This window comes from Balaenoptera borealis (genome assembly GCF_965194805.1).
Source record: "Balaenoptera borealis genome assembly, chromosome: 6".
In the NCBI taxonomy this organism is placed as follows: Eukaryota; Metazoa; Chordata; class Mammalia; order Artiodactyla; family Balaenopteridae; genus Balaenoptera; species Balaenoptera borealis.
Genome location: NC_138863.1, coordinates 79352621 through 79364931, shown reverse-complemented (window position 1 = coordinate 79364931; position 12311 = coordinate 79352621). Strand labels below are relative to the sequence as shown.

Sequence of the window (12311 nt, the reverse complement as noted above, 5' to 3'; positions counted from 1 at the left end):
TCCTGGCTATTGTAAATAGTGCTGCAATGGACATTGGGGTACATGTGTCTTTTTGAATTACGGTTTTCTCAGAGTATATGCCCAGTAGTGGGATTGCTGGGTCATATGGTAGTTCTATTTTTAGCTTTTTAAGGAACCTCCATACTGTTCTCCACAGTGGCTGTATCAATTTACATTCCCACCAACATTACAGGAGGGTTCCCTTTTCTCCACACCCTCTCCACATTTATTGTTTGTAGATTTTTTGATGATGGCCATTCTGACCAGTGTGAGGTGATACCTCACTGTAGTTTTGATTTGCATTTCTCTAACGATTAGTGATATTGAGCATCTTTTCATGTGTTTGTTGGCAATCTGTATATCGTCTTTGGTGAAATGTCTATTTAGGTCTTCCACCCATTTTTTGATTGTTTTTTTGATATTGAGCTGCATGAGCTGTTTGTATATTTTGGAGATTAATCCTTTGTCCGTTGCTTCATTTGCAAATATTTTCTCCCATTCTGAGGGTTGTCTTTTCATCTTGTTTATGGTTTCCTTTGCTGTGAAAAAGATTTTAAGTTTAATTAGGTCCCATTTGCTTATTTTTGTTTTTATTTTCATTACTCTAGAAGGTGGGTCATAAAAAATCTTGCTGTGATTTATGTCAAAGAGTGTTTTTCCTATGTTTTCCTCTAAGAGTTTTATAGTGTCCAGTCTTACATTTAGGTCTTTAATTCATTTTGAGTTTATTTTTGTGTATGGTGTTAGGTAGTGTTCTAATTTCATTCTTTTACATGTAGTTGTTCAGTTTTCCCAGCACCATTTATTGAAGAGGCTGCCTTTTCTCCACTGAATATTCTTGCCTCCTTTGTCACAGATTAGGTGACCATAGGTGAGTGGGTTTATCTCTGGGCTTTCTATCCTGTACCACTGATCGATATTTCTGTTTCTGTGCCAGTACCATATTGTCTTTTTTTTTTATTTTTTTATTTGGCTGTGCTGGGCCTTAGTTGTAGCACATGGGATCTTGTAGTTGCGGCATGAGGGCTCTTAGTTGTGTGTGCATGTGGGATCTAGTTCCCTGACCAGGGATCGAATCTGGGCCCTTGCATTGGGAGTGCAAAGTTATAACCACTGGACTGCCAGGGAAGTCCCAGTACCATACTGTCTTGATTACTGTAGCTTTGTAGTATAGTCTGAAGTTGGAGAGCCTGATTCCTCCAGCTCCATTTTCCTTTCTCAAGATTGCTTTGGCTGTTCAGGGTCTTCTGTGTTTCTACACAAACTGTAAAATTTTTTGTTCTAAATCTGTGAAATATGTCATTGGTAATTTGTTAGGGATTGCATTGAAAGTGTAGATTGCTTTGGGTAGTATAGTCATTTTCACAATACTGATTGAAAATAGATTTTTAAATGGTATTATTTTCATACAATGGAATACTACTCAGTAATAAAAAAAGAACAAACTACTGATACACACAGAAACATAGATGAATCTCAAAAATTTTACTCAATTATGTTGAGCAAAAGAAAATAGCTGCAAAAGAATATACACTATATGATTCCATTTATATGACATCCTAAAACAGGTAAAACTCAGCTGTGATGACAGAAATTAGAACAATGTTTAACTCAGAATGTTTGAAGGGTATTGCCTGGAAATGAGCATCAGGAAGAGTTCTGCGGAGCTGAAAATGTTCTGTGTCTTGTTTTGTCAAAACTCACTGAAGAAGACACCTAAGGTCTGTGCATTTTATGTAAATTATACCTCCATTAAAAGAATAATAAAGCAAAAATAAACATGTCTTTAAAAAGTAATCTAGGACTTCCCTGGTGGTGCAATGGTTAAGAATCTGCCTGCCAATGCAAGGGACACAGGTTCAAGCCTTGGTCCGGGAAGATCCCACATGCCGCGGAGCAACTAAGCCCATGCGCCATGGGCCTGTGCTCTAGAGCCCACGAGCCACAACTACTGAGGCCGTGTGCCTCAACTACTGAACCCCACACACCTAGAGCCCGTGCTCCGCAACAAGAGAAGCCACCACAATGAGAAGTCCATGCACCACAATGAAGAGTAGCCCCCACTCGCCGCAACTAGAGAAAGCCTGCGCAGAGCGACGAAGACGCAACGCAGCCAAAAATAAATAAATAAATAAATAAAAATAAACGTAATCTAGGCTTAGTTCTTAAAAACAAAAGTTGTAATGTCAATAATCTGAACTCTTTTAATCAATGTTAAATAAAACGTATCAGTCTAACGTCATCTTCTTCCAACCCAAGAACTTAGACATGGAGGTGCAAGAAATGAGAAAGATGATGAATCACCAGAGAAAAACTATTTTAATGTAATCAGCTTGCATGATATCATGTCTGACTAAGATATAGGAATGGAAGAAAGAGTTCCATTTTTCACTAATAATAAAAATAAACCTAAGATTAGTCAACTACCAAGTAGAACATGATGCTATTTTTTCTCCAATATTTTTATATTAAAGAAAAAAATCAAAGTTACATGGTGCACAGAGATCTTTTTAGAAAGATTTCCAAAAGCAGAATGAGAATTTTCATACTCTAAATTTTAAAGGAGTGATGTTTTATTTTAATGAAGTATAAAATCACTCATAGGAAAAGAATTTTTTTCAACTATGATTTTACTCTTTATTACTGAGGATATACCATGGCACATTTACATTGTTTTAAAAATTGTATTTATAATTTATTCTGATTTAATTATCTTTGTAGTTTCTATCTTTCAATTTATCTAATTTTTATTTTTATGTCACGACATATTTTCATTTTTTATGTTTAACTGATTTTAATCTTTTTATTCCAGAGTTTAAAATCTGGTTAAAGTTATCCTTCAGATATTTTCTTTATTTCTGTAATATTAATTATTTTTAATTTTACTTCTTTTATTTAGATTTTTTCATTTCACAATTTATTTTCCTAGGAACAAGCAGGAATGGTAGCAATAGTGGAGGAAGCCCACAATACAAGTAAGAGTAGTTGAAAGCCTCTCCCCCATCAGTTTTCTCTAAAAACACCTTTCCAGCTACCCTCTAGCTGAGTGAATTGCCCAAGAATGGTACTGTGCTGCTGTGATGGGTAAGCTACTGTGCCCCACAGAGCCCATGAATGACAGAGATGGGGTTCACTTAGGTCTCTATGACCCCAAGGGCTTCCCACTCTCCACTTGACTCATTTCTACTACACTGCCCTGCCTCCCATATGCTTATCCTCTTTTTTTTGGGGAAAAACTTATTCTTAATATTTCTTTTTTCCTTCTCCCTCTCTTTTTCTGCCTTCCTCTTCATGATTGTTCTCATATCCTTGACTTTCTTAGCAAAAAATATTGTGTTCATTATGTAAGATACTGGTTTGGTGGCAGTAAACCAACCAAATAACTAAATAAAAAGCAATGAGAGAAGTCTGTATAAAACAGAAGTTAAAGTAAACCTCTCTCCCACATAATTTTCCAAGCACAAGTATGTGAGAGCATCATAGTGTCAAGGATCCAGATTTTTTATTTTGTTGCTCTGCCATCTCTAGGGTGCTTCCTTCATCCACGTTGTCCATATCTATGTGCCAGAATTAGTATTCATCAATTCTTTATTTTCCATTGGCCAGAAATCCGTGGAGAACAATTAGCAGGCAGGGCCACAGTTGTCTTCTGATGCCCTAAGAATGTAGGCGTTCCATAAACTTGATCATTGGGAAGCAATCACCATTTATATTCATATTAGAATGCAAGAAGTTTGGACTGCCATTCAAATATGGCAAAGCAAAACACCTATTGACCCTCATTGTCCTTACCCAAAAATCTCACTGAAATCATGGTAAAAAAATTTTTAAAAGAAAACCTCAAAAATTTACAAGCATAGTGAGGATGGGAGAGGAGATAATAGCTAAGAGACATTAACAAAACAGACTTAGGATAACTGACTTAGAGGAAGAAGAAGTGAAATGTGCAGTAAGAGGGAGGATGGACGATGCCAAGAAGCATGCTGATTAGGCTGCCAAATCCTTCAAAGCCCAGAAATTAGAGCCACAAGTTGTCTCTGAATGTGGGAAACAGATGAGGCTGAAAACAAGAGGTCGGTGGCTTGCATAAACGCAGTTCGACCACTAGATCTCCTCACCACCCCTGCACAGCCAGGTAACAGACCTTCCCTCCTCTGCAGAGGGCTTTAGGAGAGATGTCTCCAAGCAAATTTGAGCAGATAGTTTAGTTAATATGTTTGCCTATATTGAAAGCAGCCTTATTATTCTGTGGGAAGTTTAGAGCTGAAATAACAATATATACAGAGAAAACTAAACAAACAGGAAAAAAGGCAAGTATTGATGTTATCTTCAGAGAAAATATCCACCGTGTACAAGAATGGATATTTAACCATAGTATACTACCTGGCTCAGCTAAGGAGAGTATTTACATAGTCACAATAGTGTAAGCACTTAAATATTTGTTTATATTTCTGGTATAATTATATTGGGAGGATGTGGGTGGGGAAGTGTGGAGATGATAGGAAGGAGATACGAGAGCTAAATCCTTATTTTTTATGGTAGAAAATCAATGGATAATAACTAAAAGTAAAAGCTTAAGAAATAGTATTATAAGCATTTTATAATAGAAAGGCAGAGGTAAATACCTAAAGAAACTACTGAAAGTATCTAAAATGATTGACTCAAAGTAGGAATTGAAGGGGTGGGGCAGATTAGATTAAAGAGAGGTCAGGCAAGAGATCGCTATATTTTGTCTTATAGAACTGTCTGACTTTTTAAAAAAATTTATTTAATTTATTTATTTTTGGCTGCACTGGGTCTTCGTTGCTGCACACAGGCTTTCACTAGTTGCAGTGAGCGGGGCCACTCTTCGTTGAGGCGCATGGGCTTCTCATTGCAGTGGCTTCTCTTGTTGTGGGGCATGGGCTCTAGGCATGCGGGCTTCAGTAGTTGTGGCATGCGGGCTCAGTAGTTGTGGCTCGCGGGCTCTGTAGTTGTGGCTCGCGGGCTCTAGAGCGCAGGCTCAGTAGTCGTGCTGCACAGGCTTAGTTGTTCCGCGGCATGTAAGATCTTCTCGGACCAGGGCTTGAAGCTGTGTCCCCTGCATTGGCAGGCGGATTCTTAACCACTGTGCCACCAGGGAAGCCCTTAGAACTGTCTGACTTTTTAAACTCTGTAAAAATTTAAAATTAAATTTAGGGAATTCCCTGGTGGTCCAGTGGTTAGGTGGTCCTGCTGAGGGCCCGAGTTCAATCCCTGGTCGGGGAACTAAGATCCCACAAGCCACATGGCACAGCCAAAAAAAAAAAAACAATTAATTTAATTAAAAGAAATTAAGGTTGTTGAAATGAATGTTTCCTTTCCAAGAAGGAACTTCTCTGAATAGATAGTTGACTTGAAGATATCTACCATAATTTTTTTACTAATCGATTTTTCTGTTAAATATTGTACAAAACTCCTGCCCTCATTGTGCCTAGTCTTTTTTTCTTTAATTAAACTTTAATTTTGAGAAAATTATAGTTCACATGCAGTTGTAAGAAATAATACAGAAGGATCCCATATTCCCTTTACCCAGTTTCCCTCAATGGGAACATCTTGCAAAACTATGGTACAACATCGCAACCAGGATACTGACATTGATACAGTCAAGAAACCGACAGGCCCTTCACCACAAAGATTCCTCACATTGCCCTTTTATAGCCATACCCAGCTCCCTCTGTCTCCCCCGACCCCACCCCCTGACCCCTGGCAATGGCTAATTAGTTCTCCATTTCTATAATTTTGTCATTATAGAATTTTTTTATAAATGAAATCATACAGTATGTGAACTTTGGGGATTCGATTTATTCATTCAGCATAATTCCCTGGAGATTCGTCTGAATTGCTGTGATTCACAATAATTCATTCTTTTTTATTCCTGAGTAGTACTCCTAGGAATAGATGTGTCACAGTTTGTTTGAAGGACATCAGTGTTCTTTCTGGGTTTGGCTCTTACAAATAAAGCTGCTGTGAACATTTTGGTACAGATTTTTAAGTGACATATACTTCCAATTTCTCTAAGATAAGTGCCCAAGAGTACAATTTTGGGGTCATATAGTGGTTGCATGTTTAGGTATTTTTTGTGACAGTTTTATTGAAATATAATTCACCCATTTAAATTGTACAATTCAATGATTTTTAGTGTATTCACAGAGTTGTGCAACCATCAGTACAATTAATTTTAAAACATATTCATCACCTCAAAAAGATACCCCACATCCCTAGGCTATCACTCCTCAGTGTCCCCAACCCTCCAATTCTAAACAACCACTAATCTAATTTTATCTCTATATTTGCCCCTTCTGGACATTTCATATATATGTAATTATGTGGGGGTTTTGTGACTGGCTTCTTTCACTGAGCATATTTTCAAGGTTCATTCATGTTCTAACAAGTATCAGTACTTTGTTCCTTTTATGGCTGAATAATATTCCATTATATAGATACAGCACATTTTGTTGATCCACTCATCAGCTGATGGACATTTGGCTTCTTCCTGTCTTTTGCTATATGGATAATGCTGCTAAGAACATCCATGTACAAGTTTTTGCATGAGCATATATATGTGTTTCTCTTGGGCATATACCTGGGAGTGGAATTGCTGGGTCATATGGTAATTCCATGTTTAAATTTTTGAGGAACTTCAAATGGTGCAGCCACCTTGTTTTCCAAGGTGGCTGCACCATTTGCCATTCTCACCAGCAGTGTTATAAAGGTTCTGATTTCTCCACATCCTCATCAACACTTGTTATTATCTGACTTTTTAATTCTAGCCATCCTAGTAGGTGTGGAGTGGTATCTCATCGTGCTTTTGATTTGCATTTCTCTGATCACTAGTGATACTGAGCATCTTTTCATGTGCTTATTGGCCATTTGTATATCTTCTTTGGAGAAATGTCTGTTCAGATCCTTTTCTCATATTTTAAATTGGATTGCCTTTTTATTGATGAGTTGTAAGAGTTCTTTATATATTTTGGATACTAGATCCTTATCAGACTATTCAAATAGTTTCTCCCATTCTGAGGGTTGTCTTTGCATGTTTAATTTTATAAGATACCACCAATCTGTTTTCAGAACGGGCTTACCATTTTATATTCCTACCAGCAATGTATGAGCGTTCCAGTTTATATGCATTCTCATCAGCATATGGTGTTGTCATTATTTTTAATTATAGTCATTCTGATAGATGTATAGTGATATTTCATTGCAGTTTTAAATTTGTATTTTCTTTTTTTTTAGAAATTTATTTATTTATTTATTTATTTTTGGCTGTGTTGGGTCTTTGTTGCTGTGTGCAAGCTTCCTCTAGTTGCGGTGAGCGGGGGCTACTCTTTGTTGCAGTGCCCGGGCTTCTCATTGTCGTGGCTTCTCTTGTTGCGGAGCATGGGCTCTAGGCGCACAGGCTTCAGTAGTTGTGGCACGTGGGCTCAGTAGTTGTGGCTTGCGGGCTCTAGAGCTCAGGCTCAGTAGTTGTGGCACATGGGTTTAGTTGCTCTGCAGCATGTGGGATCTTCCCCAGCCAGGGCTTGAACCTGTGTCCCTTGCTTTGGCAGGCAGATTCTTAACCATTGCGCCACCAGGGAAGCCCATAAATTTGTATTTTTTAATGGCTAATGATGTTGAACATCTAAATGTGCTTATTTGCCAACTATCTACTTCCTTCAGTGAGTTATACATTCTATTCATATGTTTGTCTATTTTTCTAATTGGATTATTTGGTTTTTTACTATTGAGTTTTGAGAGTTCTTTATCTATTCTAGATACTAGTCCTTTGTCAGATATATGAATTCCAAAGTTTTCTCCCAGTTTGTAGCTTGTCTTTTCATCTCGTTAACAGCATTTTTCCTAGAGCAAAGGAAAAATTTTTTCATTTTGATGAGGGCCAATTTACTAGTTTTTCCTTTTTACAGATAGTGTTTTAGGGTCCCATCTAAGATCTAGTCCTTTGATCCTGAAGTCTCTGCCTAGTCTTAGATTCTGAAGGTTTTCTTGTGTTTTTGTTTTTGTTTTGTTTTTTCCCTAAAAGTCTGGTTTTACATTTTGCCTTTGAGTATATAAACCATTTGAGTTAATTTTTAATAAGATGTGAGGTTTAAGTCTCGGTTCCTTTTTTGACCTATGGATATCCAGTTGCTCTAGCACCATTTTGGGGGTAGTCATTAGTTAAATCCATTTCCCCTATAACATGCCTTCACTAATCAGGGATTTTAATTGTTGCTGCAAAAGACGTGCATGTCCTCCAAGCTGCACATAGCCTAAACAGAAAGATGTTTGCCTGAGTAATCATTCCACAAACTTGGAGTCAGCTGCAGCTAGTTTGAGTTAAGCCAAGAGTTAGCTGTGTCTAGTTCCAGCTGAGCTGGTTAAGACTGGATGGGAGGGGCTTCCCTGGTGGCGCAGTGGTTGAGAATCTGCCTGCCAATGCAGGGGACACGGGTTGGAGCCCTGGTCTGGGAAGATCCCACATGCCGCGGAGCGACTAGGCCCGTGAGCCACAGTTGCTGAGCCTGCGCGTCTGGAGCCTGTGCTCTGCAACAACAGAGGCCGCGACAGTGAGAGGCCCGCGCACCGCGATGAAGAGTGGTCCCCACTTGCCACAACCAGAGAAAGCCCTCGCACAGAAAGGAAGACCCAACACAGCCATAAATAAATAAATAAATAAAATTAAAAAAAAAAGACTGGATGGGACCACCAACCCTTCAATTGGGCCCGCAAGAGTGTCCACTCGGTGACCTCTGGGATGTGCAGAGGCCTATAGCTTAGTCATGCTTGTACAGAACCACGATTATTACACCTTTTCCCAGGCACCTTTCCCCACATTCCCCACACTCCCTATACCTCAGACTGCCCTGTTTCTTTATTCTTTACCCTATAAATGATCCAAGCCCCCGGCCTTCGGGCAGGCGGATTTGAGATTTGTTCTCCTGTCTCTCCTCCCTCGGTCTGCCTTGCGAATAAACCCTCTCTTTGCTGCAAACTTTGTTGTGCATCAGGCAAAACAAGCCTGGTTCAGTAACAAAAGTCTATTCCTATTTTTCCTCAATTGAATTACTGTTTCATGTTTGTCAAAAATTAGTTGGACAGGGCTTCCCTGGTGGCACAGTGGTTAAGAATCCGCCTGCCAATGCAGGGGACACGGGTTTGATCCCTGGTCTGGGAAGATCCCACATGCTGCAGAGCAACTAAGCCCATGCGCCACAACTACTGAGCCTGTGCTCTAGAACCCGTAAGCCACAACTACTAAAGCCTGTGCACCTAGAGCCTGTGCTCTGCAACAAGAGAAGCCACTGCAATGAGAAGCCCACGCACTGCAACTAGAGAAAGCCTGCACGCAGCAACGAAGACCCAACGCAGCCAAAAATAAAATAAATAAATTTATTAAAAAAAAATTAGTTGGACATATTTCTGTGAGTCTATTTCTGGCTGCTATTTATCTATGTGTCTACCCCTCAGCTAGTATCACATTGCCTTGATCACTATAGCTACTTGGTAGGCCATAATATCAGATAGAGTGAGTCCTCCCACTTTATTCATCTTCTTCAAGATGCTTTTAGTTATTTTAGGACTGTGCCTTTCCATATAAATTTTAGAATAAATTTATCTAGGTCTCCAAATACCCTAATTTTTAAATTAATTATATTAATTTAAAAGAGCTATCTAGAGAATACTATTTCAGTCATATTTTTGTCTTTTTAAATTACTTTGAGACATATAGTACAAGTTGGATTAATGCCTATGGCTGGCACTGATTGACCCCTTGACATTGCAGTTTAAAAAGTTGAGTAAGCCATTAGGCTTTTATATTGCTTCAGTTAAGGCAAATGGGGGTAAGGAGGTAAAACTGCCATTTGTTTATAGACTTCTACTGCATAGAATGAACATGGTTCATTATAAATATGTTATTCAATCGAATCAACAAGAAAGAGATAACCAACCCAACAGGAAAGTGCACAAATAGTATAAACAGGCAATTTCACAAAGACATGAATGAAGATGCTCAAACCCACTAGTAAACATAGAAATGCAAATTAAAGTCATAGGAGATCTTTTGGGGGGGGAAGGATCTTTCAAAGTGTTAAACATGCACAGCCTTTAACCAACAATTCTACTTCTGGGAATAGTTTATCATACAGAAAACTTAAATGCATATAGAAATATAAAACATAGGATATCCACGTTAGCGTTGTTTGGATAGAGAAAAATCAAAACAACCAAAGTTGGGCTTCCCTGGTGGCGCAGTGGTTAAGAATCCGCCTGCCAGTTTGGTAATTGCAATCATTGTTGCTTTTGTTGTGGTCATCCATTTACAATGCTTGGCGTCAGTCCATTTATCTCTTGTAAAAATAAAATACAGTATGCGAAAAAAAAAAAAAATCCGCCTGCCAATGCAGGGGACACGGGTTCGAGCCCTGGTCTGGGAGGATCCCACATGCCACGGAGCAACTAAGCCCGTGAGCCACAACTACTGAGCCTGCGCGTCTGGAGCCTGTGCTCCGCAACGGGAGAGGCCGCAACAGTGAGAGGCCCGCGCACCGCGATGAAGAGTGGCCCCTGCTCGCCGCAACTGGAGAAAGCCCTCGCATGGAAACGAAGACCCAACACAGCCAAAAATAAATAAATAAATTAATTAATTAATTTTTTAAAAAAACAAAAAAAACCCGAAGTTCATAAATGTGGGACTCACCAAGTTAATTGTGTTTAGCCATATTATTTATATTCTGTAATCATTAAAAAGAATGGAGGAGATCTACATGTATTTACATGAAAAGATCACTAAGATGTATTGGATAAATGAAAACATGTCACAGAGTAACACATATAATAAGGTTACAAACGTAAAAATGTAGATCTACAAAGGTGTGTAGAGATATGTAGGAATAACATATACATTACGTATGGGGAGGGAATGGGGTTGGAGGTAGACTGGGGAGAATGAGCATTAGGGAAGAGACCTTTCTGGTTTCACTTTATATATTTCTGTATTGTTCAAGTTATTTTTACATTAAGCTCGTTTCATGAATTTCTTTAGTACTTGCAATATTTTAAGATGCTGTGTGTGCATTTTAGATTGCTGCCAACCTCAAGTAACTCTTATCATAAGTCAAATTGAATGTATTTAACTGAATGTCTAGGAGTAATATAATATTGGCCGACCAAAAATGACTTTTGTTTCCCACCTAATTTATTACGGACTCTTTTAGATTTATGCTGTTTTTCAGGGATTGTTCCCACATACCACTAAACAACTCTCTTGGCGTTTTAGACAAAGGCAAATCTGGTGCTCATTAGTGAGTCATTTTCTTTGGCTCTGATAAAACAAACATGGGATTTTAGAGGCACAGAAGTGAGCATTGATCTACTCTTATTAGACTGTAAGCAGCAGAGATTGTAAAAAGTCGACCATCATTTTCATAGGCAGGGGATACTGGCCATCCATTCTTAATGGGGCAAGAATTTTCAATTTATTTTCTGAAGACTTGTTGAACTTGTGTCTATCCATCCCAGCATCCAGCCTCCGGTGGCACTTGCAAATAGCCTTCCTTTGGTTGCCATGTTTATCAGTCAAGGCTTTTGTCTGCAAGTGACTGAATCATGGCTGGCTATCTTAAGCAAAAAAGAAATTTATTAGAAGGTCATCAGGGCTGACCGAATTGATGAGAGGCCAGATGGCCCCACTTGAGAAATGGGAATAATCTCAGGGTGGACAGTATGACCAGGCTGAGCAACAGAAACCATGGTAATTGTCACCTAAGAGGACAACAAGGCCTCTGGCTCTGTGATAAATCTGACCTCACAACCTTGCATGACAAAGTGCAGAACAGTGTCCAATAGGAAGATCCAAAGCCATATGTCCCCTGAATCTGTCAAGGCCAAGTTGGATACTATCTCCCACTGAAAATACATGTATTGGGAGATTTCTCAAAAGGTAGATGAGAGTGCTAGAACAAAATGCCACAGTTTGCATGGTGGCCATGGCTAAGGGCAAAATTGTGGACTATTATTAACTTGTTAATATGATATTCTCACAGCGATATCAGAGCACAGTTCTTGAGTTACCTTGCTTTTCCACAAGATCACTCATTTGCATATAAGAATAATATAACTTACCAGTATCAACAATTGTAAAGTGGTCTTGTTTCATTAGCAATCAACAAACAGCCACATATTGGGGAAGGAAGCGTTTTAAAGTATATAGAAGGCAAACAACAAGCTATTATGGATCTCTTTTTTTTTCAGCCATAGAAAGTTATAATTAGGTTTAAATAGGTAAACATGGTGGATTTAACAAATGC

The 12311-nt window shown here is 38.7% G+C and overlaps 1 long non-coding RNA gene across 1 annotated transcript in view; it reads left to right on the top strand.

Moving 5' to 3' along the window:
• Positions 1–10651, top strand: part of LOC309630482 — a 532185-nt gene extending 521534 nt beyond the window's left edge. The window contains exon 2 of the long non-coding RNA XR_014245697.1: positions 7258–10651. This is a non-coding gene — a long non-coding RNA (uncharacterized lncRNA). The remainder of the gene's footprint in view (positions 1–7257) is intronic.
• Positions 10652–12311: the final 1660 nt, after the last annotated feature.